This window comes from Canis aureus, chromosome 28, assembly GCF_053574225.1.
Source record: "Canis aureus isolate CA01 chromosome 28, VMU_Caureus_v.1.0, whole genome shotgun sequence".
NCBI lineage: Eukaryota > Metazoa > Chordata > Mammalia > Carnivora > Canidae > Canis > Canis aureus.
The window spans coordinates 12646730-12671960 of record NC_135638.1 but is presented as its reverse complement, the minus strand read 5'-3'; the positions used below and the strand labels follow the sequence as shown (position 1 = coordinate 12671960).

General features: G+C 33.1%; 1 long non-coding RNA gene across 2 annotated transcripts in view; it reads right to left on the bottom strand.

The window, feature by feature from the left end:
• Positions 1-347: 347 nt before the first annotated feature.
• Positions 348-25231, bottom strand: part of LOC144300416 (uncharacterized) — a 28053-nt gene continuing 3169 nt past the window's right edge. Inside the window, exons 2-4 of one of the 2 annotated variants that reach the window (XR_013367042.1) lie at positions 2405-2529; positions 1957-2101; positions 348-856 (exon numbers count right to left, since the gene is read on the bottom strand). This is a non-coding gene — a long non-coding RNA (uncharacterized LOC144300416). Of the gene's footprint in view, positions 857-1956; positions 2102-2404; positions 2543-25231 lie in introns of both variants that reach the window. The other variant, XR_013367041.1, reaches the window with a different exon arrangement.

Here is a 25231-nt window from a genome sequence, read left to right as displayed (position 1 = left end):
ACATAATGCCTATATTTAACCAAAAATCTGTATTATACTTAACAGTGGCTCACTGGAGTCATTTGTTTTAGAGTCTGGAAACAAGCTAATTATTATTCTTTAATAATTTTTTATGAAATCTTTTAAGTAAAATAGGACATTAACTAGAAAGAGGAGATCTAGGTATTGTATAAAAGGAAATAAAATTTGCTTTGATTGCAGGTGTGAGATTATATAATAGAAAATATAAAGGAATACATTGAATAACCCCCATAATTTCTAAACAACATCTGTGAATAATACAAATAACAATCATACATGAAGAGGAAATAAAATAGGTTATACATTTGAAAATATGTCAAGCCTCATTGAAAACCACACACACAAAAAAAGAATCCATTTTTTATTTGATAGATAAGAATGGAAACTAGATATGAACTTAAAACACCCTATAGCAGTAGATATTCGATTCTATATTGGCAAAATAATATAAGGATATGTGTGATTATCTGATTTGTGTTATAGTCTTCCATATCCAATCAACTTATGCAGATAGTTTAGGCATAACTGACATTTAATTCCCTTTAAAATGATAAACAGACAACTCAACTATGTCAGATTGAAAGCTTTGTCTTAGTTGTATAGGTTGGCCTTGCACAATGACTGAACCAAATGAACAGTGGCTTGTATATTTGTCTTCAAAAGGCAAACATGGCTAATACACAATTTCATCCTTTACGGACAAGTAAGAAATCCTTCTATTTAAAAAAAAGTGTATTTATTCAACAAATATGTATGAAGTCTTTCCTCTGTGCCAAACCCTGGAGATCCATGATGAGTTAGAAACAGTCTCAGCCTCAGGGAGCACACAGTATTTCTGAAGAGAAAGAAAGCTAATAAACTTAGTAAAAAATTGAGGGCTTCAAGGTTTTCTTATGAATCTAAATAAACTCTTATTAAAGTATGGATATTATTCTTTTGGTGGGATTTTTATATAATCTATAGATGGTAAAATTGATAGAGGAATATCAATAATAGTCCTGCTCATTAAAAGATTGTACAAAGCAAAGGCTGCTGGCATATACTCTTAAAAAGAGTAATTCTTATATAAGATTGAATTAGAGAGAGACATGAATATCTTGTCATAGGTATTTAGGCTACATTTACATTCATTAATAATTATTTTGATTTGACATAAATCTGTCTTGCCTCTTTATCACTATTATGCTATGGGAGCATCGTGTGATAAAGTGACGTTTGTGTGGGGGGTGGAACACATGCCACAGCTGAGTTCTGACAAGAGATGGGAAGATTGCAAATAAAGAATAATTTTCATACAAAAGGTCACATTCTAGCGTCTTTTGTTTCTAACTTCGGAAGTTATTCTTTTTGGATATGTAGGCTTTACTTTAGACTGTTAGCTTTACAACAATATTTGCTATACAGTGATAAAAGGGAAAAAATCTATTTGTGAGTTCTATAGGCTGACATACACGATCATTCAAAAAGAATACATGTATTGTACAGCCAAATATGTAAGGCTATATACCTAGGATGCAATTCTGGAAGTGATTTTAAAAAAAGCAATTGGATTACATATTTGATTTTGTACATCTTTATGTCAAAATTTTCTTGAATTCCAAGTTAATTACTCTTTAGAATGGTTTATAGAATGTGAATGAATTCATGATAACTCATAATATTAAAAACATTTATGAGGAGATTTGGAGGGCAAGCCCTATTTCTGTCCAGCCATGAGTAGCCACAAATATGGGGTGCTGCCCATATATCTGTCTGGCCATATATTGGGGCCCCCAAACTGATGGTTGCCAAGCCAAATTATCAGGACACAAAGTGTGACAAGCAAGAAGTGTGACACTTCTCTTCAAGGGTGCTCCTAGAAGAGAAAGGATCCTTAACCAGTATTCTTTGCTGCCAGTCTGAATTTGAAAAAGAGAGGGCAATGTGAAATTTTACCTTCTTCTCTCATCTTGGTACCAAAGACAGAGATCTGGGAGAGGTGACTTTGGCAAGAATTCTTAGCCTTTGCCAGCTTCTGCCAATTTCCCAGGATTCCATCTGCAGGCTCAGGAGCCAGTTGGATGTCCCATCAGGTCTCATTCTGGTCACCAGAGATTATAGAGGAGGAAAAATAAGTTTCCCTCTGCTTTTTATAGTGAGTGCCTGGCTGAAACCCCTTTGCCTCGAGGGTACCTCATAAATGGATAAGCTTATCTAAGATGTTTAAAAGTTCTATACTATGGCCACTGCAATTCAGGATTATCTTTGGTAAGACTAACCTACTTCAGCCTCAAGATTTTATTCACCTGAGGCCTCACACTGGATGCAGAATGCTCAAATAAAGTCTAAAAGCTCATAATGCAAAAGCCATAGAGGTAGGATTCAGGATCTGAGAGGGACTTACCCATGACTTTCAGAGACAGCAAGAAAGCAGCAAGCTCAAGGAGCTCAAGAGATACCTACATATGGCTGTTCAAGCTCCTGGGGGCCATTTGGTATCTCCTTGGGTTCCTTCTTCTGACACCTGAGCTTTTAAAAGAAACTGAGGCATATCAAAAATTTTAAGAGTTCATTTGCTAAACCAAATTGGGCAGCACCAAACCGGAAGTGGTTAGGAATGCTCCCTGGGGAGACAATTCTTTGCTTTGCTATGGGCTCAAAATCTGCAATTATTAATTCATAAAATATTTGCTGAATGACAAGTGCCAGCATTAAGCCTGGGGTTGAAGATTTAAAGATGAGTAAGAAGTCTTTGCCCTTAGGTAGCTTACAGTCTAACTGATTGTAAGACTCAAAAGTGGGAGGTCACATGTGAATTAAATAAAAACCAGAGACCAGAAATCTTGCCCTGTCTCTGAGATTGTACGTGTGTGGTGCAGCTTCATGTATAAAGAGTTTTCTTTCTCTTAATACACAAATTGGTTAAGCCTTCTGCTCCTTCTGAAGGTGGAAGCAATTCTGGATTCATGCATCCAACTCCATTTCACTCTCTGCTTAAATTATTTTAGGAGGACATCTCTCACTCCTAAACTATCTTTCATTCCTACAAAAGGATGCTGATGCTGAGTAGATAGGAACTCAGAAGAAAAGTAAAATAAGGTTTCAGTTATTCAAACACTGAATGTGATGGACTGAAAAGCTGTTATGAGACTTGCATGCACCTCACAGCTAGGTCAGCAGGTCAAGTTCAGCAAGGCTGATGATGACCCATGTGCCTGACTTAGCACTAATTGGACATTTCCTCTGTGCAGGTGTCCAGAAGAATGATTGGGCTAGAACTAGGACTGATTTTTTGTGCATACTTTTCTTTTTTCTTTCTTTCTTTTTTTTTTTTTTTAAGATTTTATTTATTTGACAGGGTAAGAGAGAGAGAGAGAGCTCAGAAGCAGAGGGAGTAGCAGAAGGAGAGGGAGAAGCAGGCTCTCTGCCAAGCAGGGAGCCTGATTTTGGGCTCAGTCACAGGACCCTGGGATCATGACCTAAGCCAAAGGCAGATGCTTAACTGATTGAGCCACCCAGGCACCCCTGTGTATACTTGTCAAATTGGTATATTTACTGGTCCATAAAAGTTCAAATATAAGTACAAAACATTCTAAAGAAACTGATGTATGCAATTAGAAAATTTCTCTGTACAAATGCATATGTTAGCTCTTCTAATAATTAGCTTCAAAATAACTATATGAAAGAAAATACTTAGTAAATTATAGTAATAGCTCCTACCACCATTCACATAAAATGTTGAAATAACAAGGAAATTAAGAATTGGCCTGGATAACTGTCCTTCCTTATTCCGATCCATAAGCCAAATCAGGGGGACAAAAGGCCCTCCACTGAACACTCTCCCACTCGTGCCTCCAATAATTATACTGTATGAACATAGACCTTTTAAAGAAATGAGTGGGAAAAATCTGTCCCAATTTAGCTGAGAAACTGAATAGATGATGTTTGATTTATTTTTTCCTATTCAAAGTAAATTAGGGTTAAACTAGAATAGTCATTACCATTATATAAATTGTATCTGTAATAAAGTATCAGTTTTAGGATGGTTGGGAGGACCTTGCAGACCTGGACCACACTTTGACAAAGATTCTTATATACATTTAGGTATATATATATGAACTTAGCTGCTAGCTTCAATCTGACATTCCTATAAGACTTAGACATAAATCCCATCAACATGAACATTTAAAAAGATCAGTAGTTAATTTTCTTTAATGTGTAGCAGTGGAAATACTGCTCAAACTAAGTATCTTATACTTTATTTAATTGAACCCTTCCATTTGCAAATTATTTACCAAAAAAGTTATGTTTGAGAACATAAAAAATATTAACTGATAAAAGTATCAAACACTGCTAGCAAATCAGAAAAACTGTTGTTTCATATTATTAAACTACTAACTGACAGAACAACTAAATTATTTTTCTGACTAAATGGGTATTGAATTTTTTCTTTTTTTTAATTTAAATTCATAGCCCACATATAGTACATCATAGTTTCAGGTGTAGTTTTCAATAATTCATCAGTTGCATTTTCTATTTAATACAAAGGCAATAATGAGTTTAAGTGTGCAAATGCCTTGGAGTTCTCAGAAGAAAAGTGCAATGTAAATATAATCATGATAAGAATAATCATTAACATTTTAATATCATAAAGTGTCCTCCTGTAAGCTGATTCTTCATTATTGATTTAAGAAATGATACTCCCAGATAATTTTTTTACATCAAACATCTCGGACATAGTAATCTCTTGTAGTTCTAATTACAATGAAAGCTGGATCATAGGGATGCCTGGGTGGCTCAGTGGTTGAGCATCTGCCTTCAGCTCAGGTTGTGATCCTGGGGTCCCGGGACAGAGTCCCGCATCAGACTCCCCACAGGGAGCTTGTTTCTCCCTCTGCCTCTCTCTCTGTGTCTCTCATGAATAAATTAACAAAATGTTAAAAAAAAAAAAGCCAGGTATTTATTTTGTATTTAAGCTAATTTGGATTTTTTCATGGGAGGAAATATAAGTAAATGCCCAATGTCTTTTAACTTTTCCACTGTATGTTATAATCGGTCCCTTCATGTAGTGATCAAGCCATCTGCTTTTCTTCTCCTCCCCTCTTACAATAGCACATAGATACATAAGCCAGTGGAAGTGGCTTAAATAGCTGTGACATCAGAGGGAACTGCCAATCCTGTACCCATGTGGCATCCTTTGGTAAGTGGTCAGCTTCCTGACCAACCCATAGTATCCTGGGTTATTAGGGGCCTTTTGGAGCCAAAGTCTAAGGAGAGGAATTTAGGGACACACATATCACTCTCTTGATCTCCTCTCCCTTATTCTTTATACCAACTCTCAGTCTAGAAAAAGCAGTCTCTTCTTTCATGTCCTTTATATTGACCTCCTTCAGCTATCTAGCTGCAAGACTTCTGCCTTGCAGCTTCTAGGTGGAAGAGATAACAGCTCTTCTAAAGGAGATCCAGTAACACCAGCCAGTCTTGGGCTTTCAAATGTGAAAGAATGCAAAATGATTACCAGGATATTTGGGGGGGGGGGGAAATCTTCATACAATAGGCTAAATGTGCAAGACTATTATAGTTTATCTGAGTAACTATCTGCTTCCCAGAAATTAAAAATTAATATTCTTTCTCTTTTCATTTCTCATCCAAGAAATTGTGTTCTCCCTATAGATAGGGGATGCCTTAGGCCAACAAAGTGAAAGTAAAATATATAAAGACAGAAAGCACATTAATACTTTTCTAATTAACTTTAATATCACACAATCTTTGAGTTTTTAAAACTTGGTTTAGTTGTGAGGTATTCTATTTTGAAAATGTAAAATGCATATTTGACTCAAGATATAATGGTAAGCATTTACACAGTATTTGTGGACTCATTTCTCTGTGCAACACACATCTCTGAAAACCACATTCTTTATTGTGGAATTCAAATTAGTTGTTGTATATTCTTTTGGGGCACATTCTTCTTCCTCTCCTATCCTGGTTCTCCCCTTTTAGTTTTACCCTTTTTTTTAAAAAAAGAATTTATTTATTTATTCATGAGAGACACAGAGAGAGAGGGAGAGGCATAGGCAAAGGGAGAAACAGGCTCCCTGCAGGGAGCCTGACGTCGGACTCAATCCCAGGACCCCAGGAACACGACCTGAGCCAAAGGCAGATGCTCAATCGCTGAGCCACCCAGGTGCCCCTAGTTTTACCTTTTTGCTAGAAGTTTTTTTTTTAAGATTTCTTTTTAAAAAATTATTAGAGAGAGAGAGAGAGATGCAAAGACACAGGCAGAGGGAGGAGCAGGCTCCATGCAGGGAGCCTGATGTGGGACTCGACTCTGGGTCTCCAGGATCACGCCCCATGCCAAAGGCAGCGCTAAACCGCTGGGCCACCTGGGCTGCCCTTTGCTTGAAGTTTTAAAGTCTACATTAGTCTCTGTTTTCCATACTATTTCTCACTTAGGTTAGCATTAAAAACCCCAATAAAATTTTCTCCCCCTCTAGTTACACTCTCTTCTAGCATTTCAATTTTAATTGAATCAAGTGAATGTACTGACATTTATTACTCACAGGGTACTGCTGTCTGCACAATGTTCTAGTTCAGGATTTTGTTTTTCACATATTTGCATACTTCTCCCTCCTATCCAGCAATCCATGTAATGTAACTATACCAAATCTACTTCTAATCTCATTTTCTATGGGAAGAATCCACTGGTTAATACTAGTCCACTGAGGTCTTACTCTTACTCTATTAATCTATATCATCTATTTGATTCATTATTTATTATGGAAGACTCAATTTTAATAATTTTGGTGAATCATTTTTTAATTAGTTAAATTAAGATCTATTTCCCACAGTTTACACAGGGAAATATGACTTGTATATTGGGTGCATTCCTATTTAAAAAGTCTACTCTGTGGCTTGTTCTGGTTTGGCCTTTGTATAATTTCTTTTGCCTTTATTCTATACTCATCACTCCTCATTCCAATTCATTTGTTCCCAACAACTTTAAGAACTTTTTTTTTGTGATAGTAAAAATACTTTATAATACAAAGGATTTGATGGACTAGAAAAAATAAATCTTTCCTATTTTAATATCTCTTACATTATTCTGCCCTGCAATGCTCATTCCGTTGTGTCTCTTGTCTCAACTCCCATTATATAGCTTCTCGCTGTTTTCTCTTTTTCAATTATTTGGCCCTATTCATCTCTTGATCATAAACCTTCCTAAGGCTTCTATACTTTATTTAGTATATTATGTATCACTCAAATATATCTCTAATACTTTTATACTTTAGCATAATGGGATTCTATCTGACAAAGTTGTTGATATATAATTTGTATTCTTCATAGTTACATTTTTATCTCTGATTTGAATGAAAACTTTATGAAAGTATGGATATCACCTATTTATTTTATAAATTCATGGACATTAACAGAAATTCTCTAATCTCTTTCCACAATGCCCAGGAACATTTATTATTGTCAACAGAGTAGGCATTCTGGGAAATTAATATTCATCACTATTATCAAGAACAAAGTAAACAGTATTCCAGATTCATAGTTTCTAGTTTAAAAGAGCTCTTCATATGCTGTTGGTTCTATCTGAAGTGGCCTTTCCAGTCATGCAAATGTATGATTGTCTTTGAAGATTCAGCATAGTATCATTTCCTTTGTTAAAACCTCATGTCCACTTCCCTCCCCAAAACCAAGCTGTCTTTCATATTCCACTTTGATTAATGCCCAAAGCTTAACAAAGCTTGTCCTCCAATACTGTATGTTTTACAGTGTAATGTGTTTTTCTGGCTACGCATCGGCTCTTCTTCTGAGACTATGAACATTAAGGCTAAGCACTATGGTGTTATTCATCTTTGTATCGTCAGTGACCAGAAAAGAGTATATATTCAGTAAATATTGAATAAATCACTGGTACTCAGATGAAGCTATTTTGACAAGGTGGAATTTGGTTATAGTAAACAGTCAAAGCAAATCTTCAGAATGAAAATTATTGGAGACTTTGTTTCCTCATGAGTGCAGCTTGTTTCCTTCACCTATTCACATTTATACATATTTCACTGCATTTGTTATTTCCTACATACTTTGCCCTTGGCTATATAAATCTGTTTGGAAGTACAATGGAGTACCTTGATAATGGATAAAACAGTACTCATAACTAGACTACTTTCTTTTGGTTTGTGTTTTCTTAGTGAGAAAGTGACATGAGCTAGGGAGTTCTCTCTGGATATTTAGAATGTGTTACCTGGTCACTTTGGGATACCTGGAAAGGTACAGATCAAATCTTAAGTATAATGTAAAAACAGAGGTTCAGCCATTTTTTTTTCTTGGAACTTTAGCATGAGAATTATTCCTTAATGCTTACAACAAAGGATAAGCTATACATGTTAGCTAAAATATCTTGGTTTTGTTTAAAATGACAAAGAATTTTTTAATAAAAAGTAAATATGAAGTAATATTGATAATACATAAATTTTGGATGTGGAGGAAATTTCCACTTCCAGCAATATGGCAAACTAGACTACCTGAAAAACCTTAAGAGAAAGAAAGAATGATAGATAAAAACATATATAATACAATACATGAACATTTAAAGAAACTCATGGCTGACTTTACTAGGAAAAAAGGACAGCATTAAGGATCAAATAGAAAAAAAAAAATACCTTGAGAAGAAAAGATGTGAGCTGATGCTGAGCCTTGCCAGTGCTTGTTATCCTGAGAGTAGCCAGTATGAGTAACTAGGATATTGAGTTTTAAAACCCAAGACACAGAAAAGAGAGTTGTAACTGAGAATCAATTTAGCTAACTTACTAATGCCAGAACTCTCAACTAACTACCTGTAGAGAAGTAGTAGGCTAGGAGAAAAAAATCCACCCCCTGAAAAAAAGAGATGACTTGAAAGATTGATTGATTTATTTTTTATTTTTAGTGTCCTGTAGGTTGAATTGTTTTCCTGTTATAATTCATAAATATAGGTTTGAGATTTCAATTTACCCTACCTGTAAGATCTGGTAACATTCAGATAAGGAATTAATACAAAAGTGTTCAAGGCCCATAAAACCCCTAGAAAGACTATTAAAACAAAAAACGTACCAAAGGTCTGTTTTAACCCAAGCTATTGAAGAGTCCAAAAGGTAAAGCTCCAGTGAAGATTAGTTTAGTACAAGATTATATGAAAAAATACAAAGAAACAATACAATATAAGCAAGAGTCAGTAGGTTCATAGTAGCACTATCTTCTGATCCTGTTACCTAATAGAAATATTGGGAAAAAAACTATTAAATATTTTTAAAATGACAAAAAAATCATAGGTAAATATTTATAAAAATAGGTATTGGGCAAGATACATGACCAAAAGACCTATAGTTTTGAAAAAAGTCAAAGATTTTGAGAAATTCAAAGATACTTTCTTTAAAACTATACTGATAAGATGGTTATTTATGTTATTATATATATATATATCCAAATATATTACTCAGAAAGAGAAATATAGAGATAAAGATATAGAAAACCTAAGACATCTATTAGATTGATAAATTCAACATTCAATTTGTAGATGTTCCTTAGCTTAGCTAAAGACAGAAAGTAAAAATGCCTATGCAAAAGATAATGTCTGATAATTTTAGTATTTATGAATGACAGAAATCCTCTGATTTAGGAAACACTGGAGGCAAGAGAAGTTGAAAGAAAGAAGGAAAGAGAGAATGAAAGAAAGTGAAAGAATGAAAGAAGAAAGATCATATATAGGAATTCAAGCAAAAGAGAAACAACAGAATATTAAATAGAGAAGATCTAAAGGATGGAGAAAAATACATTGTTTATGGAAGAACAGCATTAGATTGGTAGCACTAAAAGAAGCCAGCATATAATAATAATATGTTCAGAATACTGGGAGAATTTAATTCTAAAACTAGGCAGCTAGGCTATCTGTAAGGATAAAGAAAAAAACTTTTTTGTACTATATTGCATATTTAAAAGGTGCAAAATCTTAAAAGTTCTCATCCCATGGGGAAAAAATCGGCAACAGTGTGTGGTAATGGATGTTAAAAGATTTATTGTGGTGATCACGTCACAATATTTACAAATATTGAATTGTTATGCTGCACAATTGAAACTACTATAATGTTACATGTCAATTATATCTCAAGAAAAAAATTTCAGACATGAGCAGAGTTTTCCACTAACAAAACCCGCTGAGAGGATTTTTGAAAATAATCGCTATACCCAACAAACATAGGACTCAAACTCACAACCCCAAGATCAATTGTCAAAAGCCCTACTGACTGAGTCAGCCAGGCACTGTCCCCACTGAAAGGATTTTTAAAAGGCTTTTTGAAAAGAGGTATAATGAACTCAGAAGTGAGAGGTGAGAAGCAGGATGAAATGAAAGTGTTGCCATAAAATGGACCAATGAGGCCAATAAAATAGAGAATCAAGAAAGAAATTGCACTTAGACAGTCTATTATTACACAGGTGACATTGCAGTGATATAGAGAACTGAGTCAATGGATATCCATATGGAAAAATTATATCCAGGCACCTACTTCACTCCATACACAAAATTCAATTTCGGGATTAATCTAATATGTAAAAAGTAAACCAAAAAAATAAGGTTTTTGAAAGAAGATATAGCAGAGTATCTCCATAACCTTAAGAGTTGGCCAAGATTTGGCACTATGTTAATTATACTGGAATTAAAAAAAAAAAAAGAGGCATTTGTCTACCCATTCATTCATGTACCCATTCTACAAAGATTTATTGGAGCTGCAGACAACGTACTAAGAATTTAAACCGAGTAACACAAATTTTTTATTCACGGAAGCGTTGGACCAAACAGACAAGTAGCTCAGGACTTCCAGGCCATTATGAAAGGAATGTACTATGTAATATAAGATCTTTTGGATATAGGTAGTCAAGACTACTCAGTGATTTTTCAGACCTGGGCCACAACTCGAGTGGTAAAGGAGTAGATGTTAATTAAAAGAATGTTTCCATGGTAGAAGGAATAGTGATTGTGAAGCTCCCAGACATGAGATAAAATTAATTAGCACAATAGTTTGGAAAATTGCATGCCTTCATCTACTGAATCCTTTGAGTTTATTTAAATAGATTGTAAGAATCATAAGGTATGAATTCTAAAATACTCAGAAGAAATAGGCATATTTCTTCAATTTGGTTTCTTAACCCCTCTGTGCTGCTTATGTCTCTTACCATGCCACTTTTTAACATTGACTCTGGTATTTCTACAAGCTGATTCCCTTTTCAGCTGGAATTTTATAGTATCTTAGGTAAAGTTTTATGTATGCTAAGCAATGACTGGGAATCTTTTTTGGGGGGGATATCATAAAGAAAGCTCCAGAACTTTTTTGTCCTCACACCACCTCAGTCATCGCCTGTGCAAAACAAAAATCAATTTCTATATTTTTATATAAATTTCCTCAGCTGAAAAGTTCACAAATTGAGCTAGATATTCTGTTTGTTTAGATGGTCTTGGTTGGTATGCTCTTTAGCTAACCCACCTACAAGTGGGCTGTTTCTATAATGAAATGAAAAATGAAATGACATGAATTAAAAGTGTTGTGATGTGTTCTGATATCCATTCCAGGGGCCTGTGATTCAGGTAGATATTTTTGGCAATGTTCTACAAAGTTGGAAAAACATTGCTCTGTGGGTTTCTGAAAAACATTTTAGATTTTTCTCATGTGCATCATGCTAGTAGCAACTTCTAATCAGCAGGAAACACAGGGCATGAGCAATTTATCCATTAAGTGAGTCATATAAGGCAAGTGAAAAAGAGAGACTTGCTGATGCTTAGAAGTGATATTTTTACATTTTGGTCAAAGATTATTTCTCATAAATGTTTTAACATATTCTAAGCTGGAAGTATTTTGGTTCAATTGTTAGTAAGATAACAAAATCTCAATGTTGTTAATATGAATTTTTAAAACAACTCAAAAATAGCTATGAATACTTTTCCCAAGACTACTTAAGAGTCACTTTTGAATTGAGATGTCAGAGTTTTAAAATGATTTTTGAAAAATAAGAAAAATCATTTAAGCTTAACAAATAATGTAGAAATAAAGTTTAAAAGCCAAAGAACAACAACAGAAAAAAAAAAAAGAACTCAAATGTTAGAAATCTTCTAATTTAAGGAATTTTAAAACCAAAACTTTGAGGTACAGTTATATTCATATCTCTACCTAGTTTTCTGCATTATTTTCCCAATTTTTTATTTTGAAAAACTCAAATACATGTAAGAGTTGTAAGAATACCACATTCACCAAAGGATAACAATTACATTTGCTTTATCTTCCTCAAATATTTCAGCATGTACTTTCAAAAAGTCGGGATATTCTTCTACTTTACCATACTAAAATTATTACAATCAGGAAATATAACATTGAAAAAATATAACAATTTATAGTCTGTATTCAAATTTCTCCAATTATCTGAATAAAATCATTAATAGATTTTTTGATGAAGAGTACATTAGGAATAATACATTGTATTTAGTTATTTTCTTTAGTCTGTATAAAGTAAAGCTTTGTTAACTATTAATTTATATGAAAGGTAAATTTATTACACCTAATTGAAGTAGGAGAGACAGTGTCTTTTTCTTTTTCTTAATTTTTCTTTTTTTTAATCTTTTTTCCTTTTTTTTTTTTTTTTTTTTACAAACCCTTGTGTCGAGGGCTGACTTTCAGTAGATCGCAGGGCGGGAGACACTGTCTTGACAGCATCTTAACAGTATCTCAAAACAGAGTGAAGTTCAAATGGTTCTAAATAGGAAGAATGCCCCTCAATATGGATTAGTGATATTTTTTTCTCATAATTTGATTGAAGTTAAACATGTTTTTCCAGGTATACCACAAAGGTGATTTTTTTTGTCTTCTGTACAGAATACGATGTCATTTGTTCTGTTATCGGTGACATGTAGCTTGATCATTTCTATAATGTGTTATCTCTCAGATTCATTCATTGCACAAGTTCTTTCAAGTAAATAATTTGTAGGGAGAAACTTTATGGGGATAGGACCATCATGTTCTGCATATATTACTAATATTACCAGCACTCATTATTTCTTTATTATTTTGAGAGGTGAAAAATAATACATTTTAAATTCTATAATTTTTTCAACATTTGTTAAATTGATATTTGTCTATAAGGAAGAGTTTTTCGTTTTCCTTGCTTTGTAACTGTAATTATTTAACAACAATATAGACTTTAATTCCTTTCTTATTTCAATGAATTATGTTTTTATTTATATTAATATCCGAACAGTCCTCTATTTGGCCAGCGGGAGCCTATTCAAGCTTGCTTCAGGATCTTTTTGACATGTTCCCATCATTTTTTAAAGGAATTCCTTATTTTCTGTGACAAGGAGACCTAGCCTTAATTTACATTTTCCTTGCCTTAGCCCTGGAATCAGCATTTCTCCAAGCAACCAGTGTTTTTACTCCTATCCATTTTCATGCCATTGTCACCAGCCCTGAAGGGAGTCAATTTCATTGGTTTCAGATTTTCGCTTCTTGTATTTATTTTTTCAAAATTATGGCATTACTTATTAAATATTTCTACTCATCTTTCTTATCCAAAAAAGCAGTGCATTATATAGATACTCTGTTGAACTTAATTTTTTTTTTTCCATGAAAGAGCCAGTCCTGGAAATTACAAGTGAATTCATAGAAACTTCCTTTATATTTTTGTTTAAACCTGCGTAATACTTTATTTTGTGGTGAACAGTCATTTATTCAGTCAATCTTATTTTGTGGGTTATATTTTTAAATTGTATTTTTGTAAGTGTTTCTTAAGGGTAAATTCCTAAAGTGGGATCTTTACGAGAAAGGCTAAACACGTAGGAAGTTTTGTTGGATACTGCCAGAGTTTTCCCACAGAGCTAGATCTATTTTGTATTTCATACCAGCAATACATAAAGTTGTTGTTCCCACTGCTTTCATATAGAATGTGTTTCCAAACTTTTGTTTTTTTATCTATCTGATAAATAACATATGGACTCTTAGTATAGATTAAGTAGAGATTAACACACATTTTTAAAAAATCATGAAAGATTAAATATCTTTTTGTATGTTTAAAGGTCACTTGTATGGCTCTTGTGTCTCTTTTTGTAAGCTATTATTTTGCTCTTATTTTCATTTTTTATTATTTTCCCTAGTAATTTAAAATGTTCTTTAAATATTTAAATATTTAAATCACACCTTTTAGCTGTGATAGGTGTGGCAAATATTTTTCCTTCTATGATAGATGTTTTGTTTCAATGTTTTGTTTGGGGGGCAGCCCGGGTGGCTCAGCGGTTTAGAGTCACCTTCAGCCCAGGGCCTGATCCTGGAGTCCTCGGATGGAGTCCCACGTTGGGCTCCCTGCATGGAGCCTGCTTCTCCCTCTGCCTCTGCCTATGTCTCTGCCTCTCTCTCTCAATCTCTGTGTCTCTCATGAATAAATAAATAAAACATTTTTTAAAAAAAATGTTTCTTTTGGGGAGATGGAAGGTGGAAAGGAGAGCATTCAGAATTTTTTTTTCATTTTTTTCTTTTAATGATTTTATTTATTCATAAGAGACACAGAGAGAGGGGCGGACATAGGCAAGGGAGAAGCAGGCTCCCTGCAGGGAGACTGATGTGGGACTCAATCCCAGATCATGGGATCACAACCTGAGCCAAAGGCAGACGCTCAACTGCTGAGCCACCTAGGTGTCTCCAGAATTTTTTTTCATATTTCATTTTATCGTATTGGAATTTTGAGTTATAGTTAGATTTTCCCCCCTAGCTTATAAGGAATAAGGTTATTATTTATTACTTCTTACTTACAAAAACACTTGTGTTTTTTTCTTTAGTAATTGTATGGATTTATTTTCTGTATTTAGATTATGATCTATTTGTTCATTTTTTACTCTTTTTCTTTTCTGATTCTTACAGATCTTAATTGTTTCTTCTAATCTAACTTCATGGGCAATACTTAAAATGTATTCTGAAGTAAGAGTGGGGATAAAAACTATTGTTGCCTTGTTCCTGAATTTGATGGGGATGCCTTTATTTCTTCCACGTTAAGATGCTGGCTTTAGGGCTGAATATATAGTGCTATATGTATGTGTGTATATTTCTATATTATTGAGTAAATTTTAATCAGAAATGAATGTTGAATTTTATCACATGCTTTTATCTATGGAGATATTTATATATTTTTTTCTTTTCATATCTGTCAATATAGTATCATAAATTAATTTCTATGTTTGCATTTATTAAGTTTCAATTAATCATGATATATTATTTTTTAATGTAGTAATACATTTTATTTGTCAGTATTCATTTAGGATTTTCGGATTGATATTAGTAAGTAAAATTAGTCTGTGATAATTTTTTCAGCTTAGGAATCAATATTATTTTTGTTTCCTAAAAATATTTTAAAATGTTTCTTAATTTTCTGTGCTATGTAATAATTTGTGCAGCATTATAATTATCTAGTTACTGAAGTGTTGATAGAATTTCCTTTGGAATCATTTCGACCTGGTACCTTTCTCCAGGAGTAGTACTTTAATAACTCTCACTTTTTCTGCGTCTCTGCTTCTCTCCCTCTCCTCTGTCTCCTTCTCTTTCTGTCTTTTTCTCTGTCTGATTTTATGGAAATTGTCTGTTTAAACTTTCTATTATTATCCAGTGTGATAAATTATATTTTGCTGACATGTTATCTATTACATCAAAGTTTGGGCATTTATTTGCAGAGGGTTGTGCAAAGTATTCTCATTACATTATTAAACCTTTTTGTTTCAATGGCTGTTTTGTCTTCGTTCTTACCCGTGTTCTTCAAGTATTGTTTGGATTTGTTTTAATCTTAGAGATTAAATTAGAGACAAATTAAATATATTTAGTGCTCAAAAGAGCCCTTTTGCTAAATCTTCTCCAATTATCTCTCTCTCTCTCTTTTCGCAGCAAAAGGAGTTTACTATGCTCATTGTATTATCATTATTCCATTACTATAATGGGAATTACATGTTTAAAGGAGTAAGACTACCTCATAATAATAGGTTATTTTTTCCCATTACCTTTTAAGTAGGTCTTGTTATAATTTTTTCTCACCACAGTCTCTGCCCATGACAATGAATGAGAATAACAAATGATTCACAGAATAATTATAATCAAAATTAAATATCTCTAACACATTATACATTATCTCAAAGATCTGACATTTTAATTTTTTCCTATGCAATGATTTCTTAAAATAATTCACATTTTAAAATGGTGTTTTAATTCAGCCTTTTCTTTTTTTTATCTCTAATTTATTTTTTAAAGTTTTTATTTAAATTCCAGTTAGTTAACATACAGTGTAATATTAGTTTCAGGTGTACAATATGGTGATTCAACACTTCCACACATCACCCAGTGCTCATCACAAGTGTCCTCCGTAATCCTCATTACCTATTTCACCCATCCCCCACCCACCTCACTCCCCTCTGGTAACCAGCAGTTTGTTTGTCGCTATAGCTGAGAGTCTGTTTCTCGGTTTGCCTCCCTCTCTCTTTTTATTTTTCCCCTTTGTTTATTTGTTTTGTTTCTTAAATTCCACATATGAGTGAAATCATACAGTGTTTTTCTCTGACTGACTTATTTAGCTCCAATCATCTCTTGACTGGACTGAATTGGTAAAGGATTGCATAGGAATGCTAATAGAGTATTCCTGGAGTTCTTACATGATTATACAGTTTTCTGTGAACTTGACATTTGAAAAATAATTCTGCTGGATGTAAAGTCCTTAGCTCACACTTTCTTTCCTTGAGTTATGAAACTATCCTGCCTTTGTTTTGGTTTACATGTCTTCATGTAAAATTCTCATGCCATCAGATTTTCTTTCACTGATATCAAACACTGTTTTTGCCTGAATTTTCTGAGGATAATTTCCTTTATCTTTAAAAAAAAAGATATTGGAGTTAAAGGGGATTTTTTTTTTTTTTTTTGGTATATGATGATAAATTCAATTTTTGAATTATGGCTGAAAACATTTTCAATTATTTCATTTTATTCTTTAATATCTCTGGTTATGTATATTTTTTATCTTTTTTGTCTTTCTATTAGATCAATTTCTCTCTGAACATGTTTCTTTCATTATTTTGATTTGTTTTTGGTTGTTATTATACTTTTCCTGAATGTTCCTTATTAACTTCAGAGTTTAAGGTTTCCTCTTTTATGGAGACTATACCATTTAGTTTATATTTTCTTTTTTGTTTTTTTTTTGTTTTGTTTTGTTTTAGTTTTCTTTTTTTAGTTTTTTTTTTAGTTTATATTTTCAAGATGATTTTTTTTCTTAATTTACTGCTTGAGCTTGATAAACTCTCATTTTGCTGACATGTTAATATTTCTCCTAATATTAAAAAAAGTATTTTCATAGTGAATTAACCTAAACATTCATTTGTTTTCTGAATTTTGGAATTTATAATTCAAGGGTTTTTTATGCAACTTAAGGTTGTTTAATTCACTTTGGAATATTGTGTTGAAGTTTTACTTCAATTAATTAGTCAATTAATTAAGTTGCTTATAACTCTCTTTTAGAGAGAATTTTTATCACTTGAGATGTTTTGATTCTCCTTGTTTGTTTTCTTTTTATGGAATTAAATCTACTTTTCTGATGATTCAATGCTTTAAAAAAATTACTCTGGATTGGCAATGAGACTTTGAGATAGCTAATTAGATTTCTCAGTTCAATTATTCTCTTTTCTATTAACATATTGAAGCTCAGTTTTAACAGATAGTGCTAATTTCAAGGAAAGAAGTTTTGATTTTTTTTAATAATAAATTTTTTTTATTGGTGTTCAATTAGCCAACATACAGAATAACACCCAGTGCTCATCCTGTCAAGTGCCCCCTTCAGTGCCCGTCACCCATTCACCCCCACCCCCCCGTCCTCCTCCCCTTCCACCACCCCTACTTCGTTTCCCAGAGTTAGGAGTCTTTCATGTTCTGTCTCCCTTTCTGATATTTCCCACTCATTTTTTCTCCTTTCCCCTTTATTCCCTTTCACTATTTTTCATATTCCCCAAATGAATGAGACCATATAATGCTTGTCCTTCTCCGATTGACTTATTTCCCTCAGCATAATACCCTCCAGTTCTATCCACATTGAAGCAAATGGTGGGTATTTGTCGTTTCTAATGGCTGAGTAATATTTCATTGTATACATAAACCACATCTTCTTTATCCATTCATCTTTCGATGGACACCGAGGCTCCTCCCACAGTTTGGCTATTGTGGACATTGCTGCTAGAAACATCAGGGAAAGATGCAGATGCAAAGAAGTTTTGATTTATCTTCTGATAATATCATGCCTTTTTTCTTTCTTTAAAAAAACAAATTTTCTTATTCTTATACATTTTTGCCCTTCACATGAAATCTCAATGTGTACTTCCCTTGTCCCTATTCAATCTATTCCCCTAGAAGCAGTGATATAAAATTCATGAAATAAAATAAAATATTGGACAAGAAAAGACACAAGTAAGTGAAAACTACTAAAAATACTGCTTGGATAAAATTGATAGAATGATGAGGCTTAAATAACAGATGACACAACTTACACTGGCTTAAATACAAGTTGGAATTATTGTCTCTTATTACAAAAAGTCCAAGTTGGGTTACTCCCATGACTTATTGTTCTCAAAAAGGCACATGATATTTTAAAGATTTTATTTATTTGAGAGAGAGAGAGATACAGAGAGAGCATGAGCAGGGGGGAGGGGCAGAGGGAGAGGAACAAGCAGATTCCCCACTGAGCAAGGAGCTACTTGGGGCTTCATCCTAGGATTCTGAGATCATGAACTGAGCTAAAGGCAGATGCTAACTGAGGCACCCAGGCATGCCCCTAAGACACAGGTTATATTAAACTTCAAATTCTCATACTGAATTTTGTTTTCAGATTTGCTTCTTTATAGTCTAAACACACTTGGAGAAGAGTGTTTCTATGTAAGAAATGGTCAAGGACAGAAGAATGTCCTTTTCTTGAGGTCCCTTTTTAGAATGATGTAAATTTTCTCAGAACCTTTACTTTCCGTCTCTGCTCCAAACCTACTGTTTTTTCTTCATGTCTTTGTCCAGATTTCATAAAATCATATGTAATTTTACCAAGATTTATTTTTAGATGAATTAATATTTTCTTGTCCCAAAGCATCAGGTATTTAAACTTTATTCTTTTTAAAGGGAAAAGGGTATGAGATGATTGTTGATTAAGTCACCAACTGTTTCTGACATGGCTAATAAGAACAATAAATTCTAAAAGTAAAATTAAAACAAGTGCGTTTGTAGATAAAATAATCAAAAGAACATCTAAGAATCTGAAGCATAATAACCTTAAAAATTTCTTAGAATAATATGAGAATCATAGAATTATCTTAGAATAAGTATCTGAAAGATAATATTAGAACATTCAGCAGAGTTTTTAACATTTTATTTCTGTAGATCAGAATAACTGCAGAAAGTGTTTGAGAAGAAATTCACAGTATGGAGAACTTAGTCCTTTATTTATTTCTAAAGACTCAGCTCCCCAAATTTGGAATCTTACATCTGTGGACAGCTAATATCAGTCATCTATTAATGGTGATCCTTCTGGTTCCACAAACTTAGAAAGCTTGTGTCAAATATTCCCTTTACTAAATATAGTGTCCAAGAAAATTTTAAAAATTATTTAACTGTATCATTATTTATTGGGAATCATATATGAAGAGACAAGGGAATTGAGCATTATTTTCTCCCAGCTTCTCAACCTCTTTGTGGGAGTCTGGCCATTATAAATTATGCCTCAATAGCCTTGATGATTGGGCCAGGGCTCAAGAGACCATTAATTGCATTGTAACAGTCATACAAGGCTTTCTCCTGATTTTGGGATCTGAAACCCTAGTTGGTTATTCTATCAAGGACTAATGTTAGGATAAAGTTGTGTAGAACATATTTGGGCAGGTGGATGGAAAAGAAGAGAAAGGCAGTCTGGTGAGAATAATAAAAATGAAGTAGATATGCACAGAGAAGAAAAGATGAAAATATATTGTCTAAATGGGAGAGAGAGGGTGAAAGAGAGAAAGAGAGAGCCCTGGGCTCCATCTCATGACCCTGAGATCGTGACCTGAGGCAATCAAGAGGCTGATGCTAAGCCATTCAGGTGCCCCTCTCAATTTTATTTTGGCTCAAGTTACTTTTGGCAGATTTCAGGTAATAGCAACCCAATAATCTTGACTTTAACAATATTCTCTTGCTAATGTTTCTATGATATGTATGAGAATCCATTTTAGAGTTAAAAGGATCCTTAGATATCATACTGTCATAGATTTAGGACTCTAGAGATGTTAAAATATTACACATATGGTTGAAGATCCTGACTAAGCCTCAGACTCCAGATTTCACAAATACCAGCATTTTATAGAAAATTAAAACAAATATTTGGGAATAAACAATTACTCTTTGCTTTTCTCCTAATACCAGCTCATTTTCCAATGATACTCTTCTAATGAACTATTACTTGAAATTTATAAAATTAATTTTGAAAGAAATCCAACTTAATGAAAATAGAGATTTCCATTCTCTGAAACCAGATATATCAGACATTTTGACATTTTTACTTCACATATCTTTTTTAAAGACATAAGATAATCTAAATCTAGTCAAAACTGTTTTAAAAGAGGGACACCTGGATGGCTCAGTGGTTGAGCATCTGCCTTTGGCTCAGGGCATGATCCTGGAGTCCCGAATTGAGTACCACATGGGGCTCACTGCATGGAGCCTACTTCTCCCTCTACCTATGTCTCTGCCTCTCTCTCTGTGTTTCTCATGAATAAATAAATAAAATCTTTAAATGAAAAACAGTTTTAAAAGATAATTTTAGAGCAAATAGTCTAGTATGTGTAATTTTATAAAGTACCAGCTACTAAACTCAGACCATCTTATAATATAAACTCAGATATAATTATAAAGTCTAACTGTTTTCTGAGTTCCCTAAATAGAAGTTTAAAGTACATTACCAACATGGGATTCATTTCACTTCTTTAAAATTGAAAATAATTTCATATTCATCCCAAAATTAAAGAAAATATGCTACTGAATGCACTTAGATGTACTTTACTAGCAACAGTTTGAGGTATATCTTTACATCTTTATATATTTTTTTTATAGTTTTGAAAAATAGTCTTTAGTTCTAGTTTACTTACTTTTTCTCACCTTGAGCCTTTGCTTGAAGCAAAGTATCATTCAAAACCATTAGCAATCAGTATTCTTTCCACTCTTGTTAAAACATAGCGTTGGTCTATATTACATGGGGATTAAGAATATCAAGGGAGAATATTTAAAATACAGTGGCAATGAATTTTTATAGTATTTATATGACTATCAATATTATTTCAAGGGATTTACATTGTAATTCAAGATTAGTTGAGCATAAGTTAATAAACTCTTAAAGTATTAACCAAATCTTCTTACATAAGACTCTGAGAGATTCTCTTCAATTTAAAAAAATAATAATATATGAATCAACTATGATGCCCCTGGAGATATGCTACAGGGAATCCATAGTATTTTTCCCTCAAGTAATAAAGTAGTTAAAATATTTCTGAATTTTCTTCTATATTCACCATAGAGTATATATTTGTCAGAATATAAAAATTATAAACTTTCATCTATCATTCGATTGTTTTCTTCCTATTTGCCTTATTTATTTATTTTTATTTATTAGCCAGTTTTAATTTTGGTGTAATTGGGAATAATATCAAATTTAGAGTTGCAACACTAGCATAAAAACTCCTTTTTTTGCATAAAAACTCCTATACATTACAGTACAATTATAAAAAGCAGAAATCTTAATGTTGACACAATACTACTATCTAATCCAGAGTCCAAATTTAAATTTTTCCAATGTTCTAATAATGTTCTTTTTTTAAAAAATGTTTTTAAAAGCTTTTATTTATTATTTTGAGAGAGAGTCAAAGATCCATATTTAAATTGTTCCAGTGTTCTAATAACATTCTTTTTTTAAAAAATGTTTTAAAAAGCTTTTATTTATTCATTTGAGAGACAAAGAGAGAACATGAGCAAGGGGAGGGTCAGAGGAATAGAGAGAAGCAGACTCCCCACTGAGCAGGGAACCAGATGTGGTAGGGCTCCATCCCAGGACCCTGGGATCATGACTTGAGCCGAAGGCAGACAATGTACTGAGCCACCCAGGTGCCCCTAAAAATGTTCTAATAGCTACTTTTCCTGTCCTCATCAAGAATCCACTCCAGGATAACTCCTTATATTTACTTGTCATATTTCTTTAGTTTTATTTAATGCAGACTGTTCCTCAGAATTTCTTTGTGTTTTATAACCTTGATATTTTTGAAGAAAATTGGCTACTTTCTAAAATGTTGCTCAATTTGGGTTTGTTAATGCTTTCAAATTATTAGAAATTCTTGTATTTAGTTATATTGCAATGTGCTTTGGAAACTTGGATTATTTTTTCTTAAGAGCTAAGCTGAACTAGCCTAGTCATTCATGAAGGACATTTACTGTATGGGTTAAGAATTCAGGCTTTGGAGTCAGATAGATTTAGATTTGCTTTCTACCTTTTCTGACAATTAGTTTTACTCATTCTCCAAGCTTCAATTTCCTAATCTGTAATATAGGGAAAATGATGAATTCTCAAAGGGGTTGCTGGAAGGATTAAATGAGATAACATATGCAAAGCATTTGGTAAAATGCCTGGCACATAAACAAAGCTCCATTAAGGACTGGGCACATAATTATGTTTGCCAATGGAAAGTAACATGAAAAAACTGACAAGCTAGTTTAGTGGCCTTAAATAAATGACAGCACTGATATTCAAGAGAGGAGAAAGTGAACGAAATTGTCTTTTTCATCTGAAGGCCTTTGAAGAATTTATGTTTCCAAGTTCCAGCATTAGGTCTTTTTTTAATGTCTCATTTTTCAGTGTATACAGCTTTATATTTAATTTTCTAAAAGCAAAACACTCAGTTTATGTGCTTAATATATTTCCTTTTGAAGTAAAAATCATAGCTAAGGGAATTTGTTTCTGATAGTGTAGAATTTAAAACAAAGATTTACTAGTAATTTACTCATTTGAAACTAATTCTGTATTTGCTTATACGCTATATATTACTTATATGCTTATTTCCTTACATAACAGTATTTTCTCAAGGTAGATCAAGAAAGCCCATTTAGCCATCAAGGTAGCTGAATAGACGATAAGAGTAGCAACTTCGAATTGGGCTGTGGGAATAAGGGTTTTTTCAAAGCAGGAGACAGGAGAAAGAGAAGAAAATACAGATTTTTAGCTTATTGACTGATGCAGGATTGATGTCATGAATTATCTTGACCTAAGCTGTGTCTGTATTTGGCAAGCTTCCATGAGACCTTCTGGCCATAAATTCTACTTCCTGGTGATCCTCTGTCCTGGTAGTCTTAAACTGGTAATATATAACAAATTTGTTATAGCCTTTTCTCTTTCCCTATTCACATACAACTCTCCTTTTTTCTTGAGTAAAGAATTCAGATACTTTCAGAAAATTACTACATCAGTAAGGAATTTGGGATTCTTTATATTTATTTAAATTTTCCATTTTTACATTAAAAATAATATATGTGGGATCCCTGGATGGCGCAGCGGTTTGGCGCCTGCCTTTGGCCCAGGGCGCGGTCCTGGAGACCCGGGATCGAATCCCATGTCGGGCTCCCGGTGCATGGAGCCTGCTTCTCCCTCTGCCTGTGTCTCAGCCTCTCTCTCTCTCTCACTGTGTGCCTATCATAAATAAATAAAAGTTTAAAAAAAATAAAAATAAAAATAAAAATAATATATGTGATAATGAAAATAAATACCTAATTGGCTATTTTCCAGGCTTTGTGTTTAATAGTTTTTAACAAGTTGGAGCCAACTTGTATCCTGAAGTAGTGTTCTGTGGAGCCTATAGTCTAATCTCATACTACTCTTGAAATCTTAGCTTTTTCTAGTTTTGAAGATCTAAATATTATTAGTGCATTTAGCCAAAGCACTTATGTCTAGGCCAGAGGCATGAATCAACTCATCACAGGATGGGCTGCCTGCTTGGTGAAAGTATTGAAGTGCTTTCTGGGAGTTTTAAACAAGGCAAATGGTTCTCATACTGGGATACTATCTGGCTAGAATATGCCCGTGGCAATTTTGCTCTGGGTGATTTCAACAGAACAGGATTTTCTTTCTTTTTTGTTTTTTTAAGCAAGGAGGCTCAAATGAAACATACCTAAGTTTGTTCTGACCTCTGTCAATAGGAATAAAGAAAAAATGCAAAAAACAAATAAATTAAAAGGAAAATCATTTGTGACCTCTAATAGGGTGATTTGCATGCTTTTTTTTTTTTCCTTTATAAGTTTCTGGTCATCTAATTTTTTCTTAAATCATATTCTTTTCATACAGTGTTACTCATTTCTTACAGCTATTTGCAACAGTTAGATGGTAACGTTTAGAAAACTAAATGACTTAAAATTTTGATGCCATCTCCTTCTAGAATTTACAAAGCATTTTTGTATAGAATACGATTACAACTTTCAAATACCAGTGTACATTATTTCTTACATTTGAGTAGCTGTCTTTTCTTTCAAATTGAGATTTGGCATTTAGATACATTGATATTTAAGTGGCCAGGACGTTTGAAAGAAATTGGAGGTTATCACAGAAGTGCCTTTCTGTTCGTGATGTATTCATGTATCAGAGACATTCTTTTGCATTCATTTAAAAGTTAGAAACATGGTATTGCTATTTAAATAATTTTCCCACATAATAATTCCTTAAAAAGTTGTAATTGCTTTAAGTTTTACTACTGATTGTAATCATTTGTGTGATTGTATCTGTGATTGATGCATTTTAATGTTGCAATTGTCTGGCAATTTTCTATGATTATATCCATGACTGATATTCTTTATGGTGCAATTGTGTAGTAATAGTCTGATTATATCGCTATTAAGATTTTTACATAACTTTCTCTCAGGACACATTTGAAGAATAGAGTTTTTATTTCCAAGAGTATAAGTTCTTGGTAAAGCAAATCAGTTCATTTGGCTTGGTGAATTTTCTTCATCGAGTCAACAGGCTGAACGATATTAAGAAGAAAACCACCATGTTCTCTTTTCATTATTATACTACTGAGAATGTTATTTAGAAGTTTATACTACTAAAATTTTTAACTTCTTTTTTAAAAAAGATTTATTTATTCATT